Source organism: Sarcophilus harrisii, chromosome 4, assembly GCF_902635505.1.
Source record: "Sarcophilus harrisii chromosome 4, mSarHar1.11, whole genome shotgun sequence".
Taxonomy (NCBI): Eukaryota; Metazoa; Chordata; class Mammalia; order Dasyuromorphia; family Dasyuridae; genus Sarcophilus; species Sarcophilus harrisii.
In genome coordinates this window covers 382539123-382545122 of record NC_045429.1, presented here as the reverse complement: position 1 = coordinate 382545122, position 6000 = coordinate 382539123, and positions in this window count along the sequence as shown.

Genomic DNA, 6000 nt, shown 5'->3' with positions numbered 1-6000 from the left:
TTCTTTCATTTTCCTGACCTTTTATTTTTTTTCTAATTGAACTTTGTCATTATTTTTTTCCAACTCAGAAAAAAGATTTCTTAGTAATTTAATTGGGATGGCATTACATAAATAGGTTATTTTAAAATTGTCATTTAAAAATTATATTTACTTTTCCATGAACAATAAATATTACTTCAATTATTTAGGTTTAATTTTATTTGTATAAAAAGTGTTTTGTGTTTATATTCATATATGGTTAAGTTCATCCCATTCACCTTCTAAGTTATAATCACTGTTATATATTTTCCTCTCAATTTTTCATCTTTTTCTCATCTTATTCCTATCCTTGCTCACTTCTTTGCTTTATTATTACCTACAACCTTGTCTTTCTATTCCTTAATCTCCCACCCTTCCAAGAATTCCTTCTTTATTAGCTCCCTTCAGTTTATCTCCTTGTCCTATTATTTGTTTATTAAATTACAAGATTTTCATGCCCTTTTATATGTATATGTTGTTCCCTCTTTAATCCATTCTAAGAGAGAGTAAGTTTTCAACACTACCTGTCCTTCCCCCACTAGTTTCTTATTCATTTATTTTTCCTTTTTTGTCTCATTTGTATGAAATAATTGCTCCTCTTTATCTCTCCTAAGCAATTTTATATTTTTTCCAAGAATCACACTATCAAACTATAAGTTACACTCATAAAAGAACTGAAAATATTTTCATATAGAAGAAGTAAATGATTTGACCTTTTTGAGTCCCTTAAAATTTGTCCTTAATGTTTACTTTATATTTCTCCTCAATGTTATGTGTTGAATTTTCCTTTAATTTTTTTGTTACAAATATCTGAAAGTCTTTCAGTTCATTAAATGTTCTTTTTTTTTTCATTCAGGATTATAATTAACTTTTCTGTGTAAGTTATCCTTGGTTATAACTCCCATTCTATTGTAACTATTGCTTTATGAAATATAGTATTCCAGGACTTCTTTAATATAGTAGCTGCTATGTCTGTGTAATCCTTATTGTAGCTCCACAATATTTAAAGTAATTTTTTTTCCTTGTTGCTTCCAATATTTTTTCCTTAATCTGGGAGGTTTGAAACCTGGTTATGATATTTCTATGAGTTTTCCTCTTGGGATCTCTTTCAGGTGGTGATTAGTGTGAATGGGACCAGTGAAGATTTCTCAGAAGACTGTAGGATAGAGCAGGTCAGACCTGAAGCCTAAGTTTCAGGAAATCATGTGATTTTTATTCTCAGATGGCTGTAGGGCAGAAAAAGTCAAACACTAGTTAAGCTTCAGGAAATCAAGTGACTCCTAGAAAGTAGGCAGGGTTATTGATCATTGGTCAATAGTTGCTTCCTTTTCAGTCCATCCAATGAATTTAAAAATCAGTAGGGAAGGGGGTATATACTCGCATCTTTTCCACTATATAATTCATTCCCTGTTTCTGCCATGTGCCACACACCATGCTGGACTATCTGGTTAATGTGCTTGGACTTCTCCTTGCAAGGACTGAATAAATGCTTTTTGTTTGTATCTGGAGATGCTTCCAAGTAGTCATTTTATGTAAGGGGGTCTAGCACCCATCCCGCACAATTTATGAGGGTTTGTCTGGGATCTGTGACTTTTCAGAGAGATAAGGCAGCAACCAGTTGAGAGACTGTCTCTAACCATCCTCAGCCTCCCTCTCTCTCTCTGTGAAGTATCGGCCTGATGTGGAAGCACTTGATAAAAACAGAGAGCAGAAGTAAAATTTTGAGAGGACAGTCAGATAATTTATGGGCATAAGACAGGGATAAGAGCACTGCCTGTGTCCTTGGGCTGTCCTTAAGCTGCAGGGGACCCTGGGATCATCTCAGTGACCCAAGGAAAGGGATGGCACCCAGAAGGAAGTCTTGATAACAGCACAGAGCTGGGGCACTCTGGATGACTGCTGGATGGAGGTGATCCCTCCAGGCTTGGGGATCCCAGTCAAAAGATCAGTTCTGTGATTTACATAATTACAAATCATTAGATTAGAGCTTCTCTCCCCAGAAGGAAATGGGGAAGAAGCAGTTTAAACCCAAATCTTTGGAGTAAAAATCTAAATTATGAATTACCAGACTTTTTATAAAAAGAAAATGATGAGAAATTACTGTTTTGTGTGAGGGTGGGATAGTCCTCTTCCATATCATTTTTGTCTGTCTGTGTCCTGTCTGTTCTGTGAGCCAGATTTTATTACCTGGAAAGATTTAAAATGCAGCCAGCTAAAAGAAAAACTTCTTTGTTGCAGTTAGAACACTGAGAAAGATTTCTTAACACTTTAATTTCCACTTTCCAAGGGGGGAAAATCTGACTTTTTCCTATGGATTCCCAACTCTGGACAATCTGGGGGCTACTGAAATAAGGTTAGCTAATTAAAATTATAGAATTGCTAAAATTATATTTTAGCAAATTCCCAAAGTTTTGAGAGCAATGATTGAGGGGTTTGCCAATTAGTCATTTTAAGGTTGTAAGACAACCCTGATCACTCAGCAAGCTCTGCTCCCGGGAGTTCTGAGTATATCTCCTTTGTGGAGATTGCTAACAAGATTAATGTAGCCAAGATCCCTGTTTGCTAACCCCTCTCATCTCAGATCAGATTAAAAAAAGAGAATGTTAAAGAATTGTAGGGAAACTCAAATTCTTCCTCATTTGTAGACATAGGGAAAGCAGCAACAGCCGTGGGAACGCCATACAACCTTGCCCAAACACCTTTCCAGCCCAGCTTGAGGCAGTGGGGATGGAGAAGGGGTCAGATCCTGAAATGGGCCAGAACTCTGGAGAAAGGTGTTAACTTAGTAGAATTGATAAGACAATGGTTATCTAGGTTAGCATGTGAGTTCTCTAGTTCAGTATAATTGATTTAATCTTACAACAAATAATGGTTCCCTAGTGATATAATGATGGGTTTATACTCAGTAAATTGTAATGATGCAATAGATGGAATGATGGAAATAGAATATATTACCTAGGGACAAACAGCCAAAGAGAAAGAAGACTTGACCAGCCTCCTGGTGGCTCTCCTGCCTCCTGCATTCCTCCACTGAAACCAAGACCCTTTCCGGAGGCCCTCCAGAAAGCTATCCCGGGCCCTAGGTGAAGGAGACAGACTGTGAAGGACATAATAAAGACTTTGGACATTATCCCTGGCTATTCTCTTGGTGATTATTCTGCTGAAACCAAGGCTGGTCTGAAGGCCCTCCAGAAAGCTAGCCAGAACATTACAACACTCCATAATCGGCATTCCCTGAGCCCTGGTACCTAAAACTACCATCAAAGGAACATCCTGGCATAGTCATCCCAGCCTTCAGCAGGGACTGTCCAGCAACTGCCTGAGAAGAATCTGGGTGCCCCTGGAAGCACCCAGCCTGACAGTGTGAGATGAGAGTCAAGTTAGTCTCTGCATTTGGTAAACCCATCATTCTCTGTTTCAGTTGTGGATATGTATTAGCTATGTAATTTATGGCAAATTATTTTATCTCTGCCCAGTTTTCTGATTTGTAAAGAGAAATAATTGTTGTTGTGAAGATCACATGATTACAAAACTGCTTATCATAAAACAAATGCTATATGAATCCTAACTTCTTTATTGGATATAATTGCTTCATATTTGACAGTCTTATCTGGGCTTTTAGTTGTGACCAACATACAATGCCAATGTTGAAATAAATGATGTGTGTGTGTATGTGTGTGTGTGTGTGTGTGTGTGTGTGTGTAAATTGAATTAAGCAAATTAAGCAAAGACCTCTCCAAGACTAGGAGGATAGTGCATAGGAGAAAGATAGTCTCTTTCTCTTTCTTTCCTCTTCTTCCTTTCCCTGACTGCAGTAGGGATACTTGAATGAAGGGATGAGAGGGACAGAAAGAAAATATACTGAGTTCAGTGAAACTTTGTGAGATAAAAGCATTTTTAAAGGTGCTGTAATCAAAGCTCACTAAAGGGATATGTACTATTCTTAATATCTTGATCTGCAGCCCAATCCTGGGGGCTTCTTTGGCTGCATAAAATCGCTTAACTTTCTGCTTCCTGGAGTGATACTTTTTTTGTCTGAAAGTCCACTTTACCTATCAGTCTGTTAAATATTTGGGCCATGAATTAATTCCCACCTTTCTTTTGCTCACAGTAGAGAGGAAGCAATGTTATCACTCCCCGAACATTCCTCTAAGAAAGCTTACATACTTTTCTGAGCATGGCTGGATTTTCACCACACTTTGATTATTGACAAGCCCCTTTATAATTTTTTTCAAGGTTTTGATCAAGTCAAGGCTTTTTAAGACCTTGAAAGCTAAACTGACCTCTCTCCTGGCTTTAGTCCTCCCTAAAGTCTTTTATTACTTCTTAAACTTGGTGTCTTTGGGGTGACTCTCCCACTTTAGAGAAGTGGCTGCTATAGTTTTTTTTTTTTTTTTTTAATTGAGGAAGCCTTTAAGCTCTCCCTAGGCCAATTATTGGAAATTCTAACTCCCCACCAGGTTCAGAGCATTTTTTCCCCTTTAGAATTGGGGAAAGGAATGAGAGTGAATATTTATACCAACTCCAAATAGCCTTTCATGTTTTACATGCTTATGAGGGCTTTATATGGAGATTTTTTTATTTTTACCGCCACACATTCTCCCATTAAGTATGCAGGGGAACAATTACTGCAAGCTATTCATGGGTGTAGAGAGATTTCTGTTATGTTTTGTAAAGGACAACAGAAGAGAGATTCATAGGGGAAGGAGGGAAAGGACACACATGCAAAAATGTTTGTGGCAGTCCTTTTTGTAGTGGCAAGAAATTGGAAACTGACTGGATGCTTATCAATTGGAGAATGGCTGAACAAATTATGGTATATGAATGTTATGGCACACTATTGTTTTATAAGAAATTATCAGCAAGATGATTTTAGAAAGGCCTGGAGAGACTTACATGAACTGATGCTAAGTGAAATGAGCAGAACCAGAAGATCATTGTACATGGCAACAGCAAGATTATACAATCATCAATTCTGATGGATATGGCTCTCTTCAACAATGAGGTGATTCAGACCAGTTCTAATAGTCTTGTGATGAAGAACCATCTGCAGCCAAAGAGAGGGCAGTGAAAACTGAATGTGGACCACAATATAATATTTTCACTCTTTTTATTGTTTGCTTGCATTTTGTTTTCTTTTTCATTTTTTCCCTTTTTGATCTTATTTTTCTTCTGCAGCATGATATTTGTGGAAATATATAAAGAGGAATTGCACACATTTATTATATATTGGATCACTTGCTGATTGGAGAAGGGGATGGAAGAAAGAGAAAGAAAAAATTAAAACACAGTTTTGTAGAGGTGAATGTTGAAAAATTATATGTATATATTTTGAAAATAGAAAGATATAATTAAAAAAAAGAAAGTGATGGAAAATGTGAATAATCCAGATTAAACTAAATGTTTATTTGATATAAATATTTATTTCCAGAGAGCTGATTGTTAAATATTTACCAGCATACCAATCGATGAAGACTATGGGAAAATAAGTATTAGAAGGTTGGATAAGTATTCTTTATAAAATTATTTCTGACTAAATATAAAATCATTTTTTATTTTATCATAAAACAACAACAAAAAAGAAGGATTCACTTTGGCCAAGGTAAACGGGTTTGCAGATTCAGGCTGCCTATGCTTCTGTCTGTTTGCGCCTGACCATGGGACCTTTAATTCCCCAACTCCTGACTCCTACACTCCCTCATATAGCTACCAGGAACAAGTTCTTGCTAAAGAAAGGGGGCACACCCTTTCTCCTTCCAGGTGTTTTCAAACAAGTTCAAGTCAACTTCTAATCCTAGAGATCAGTAAATGAAACTTCTCTTTGGCCTATATCAAGCTTCTCATTTGGAAAATAAATGCTCTCCAATCCCTTGAGATCTGTTTTCATTGGTTACAAGCTAGGAGAGAAAAACAGGTCTGTCAGGCCTGTCCAGTTTGTGCCCAAGTAAATTCTGAAAGGACTGTTAAACCTCCTATTCTGAA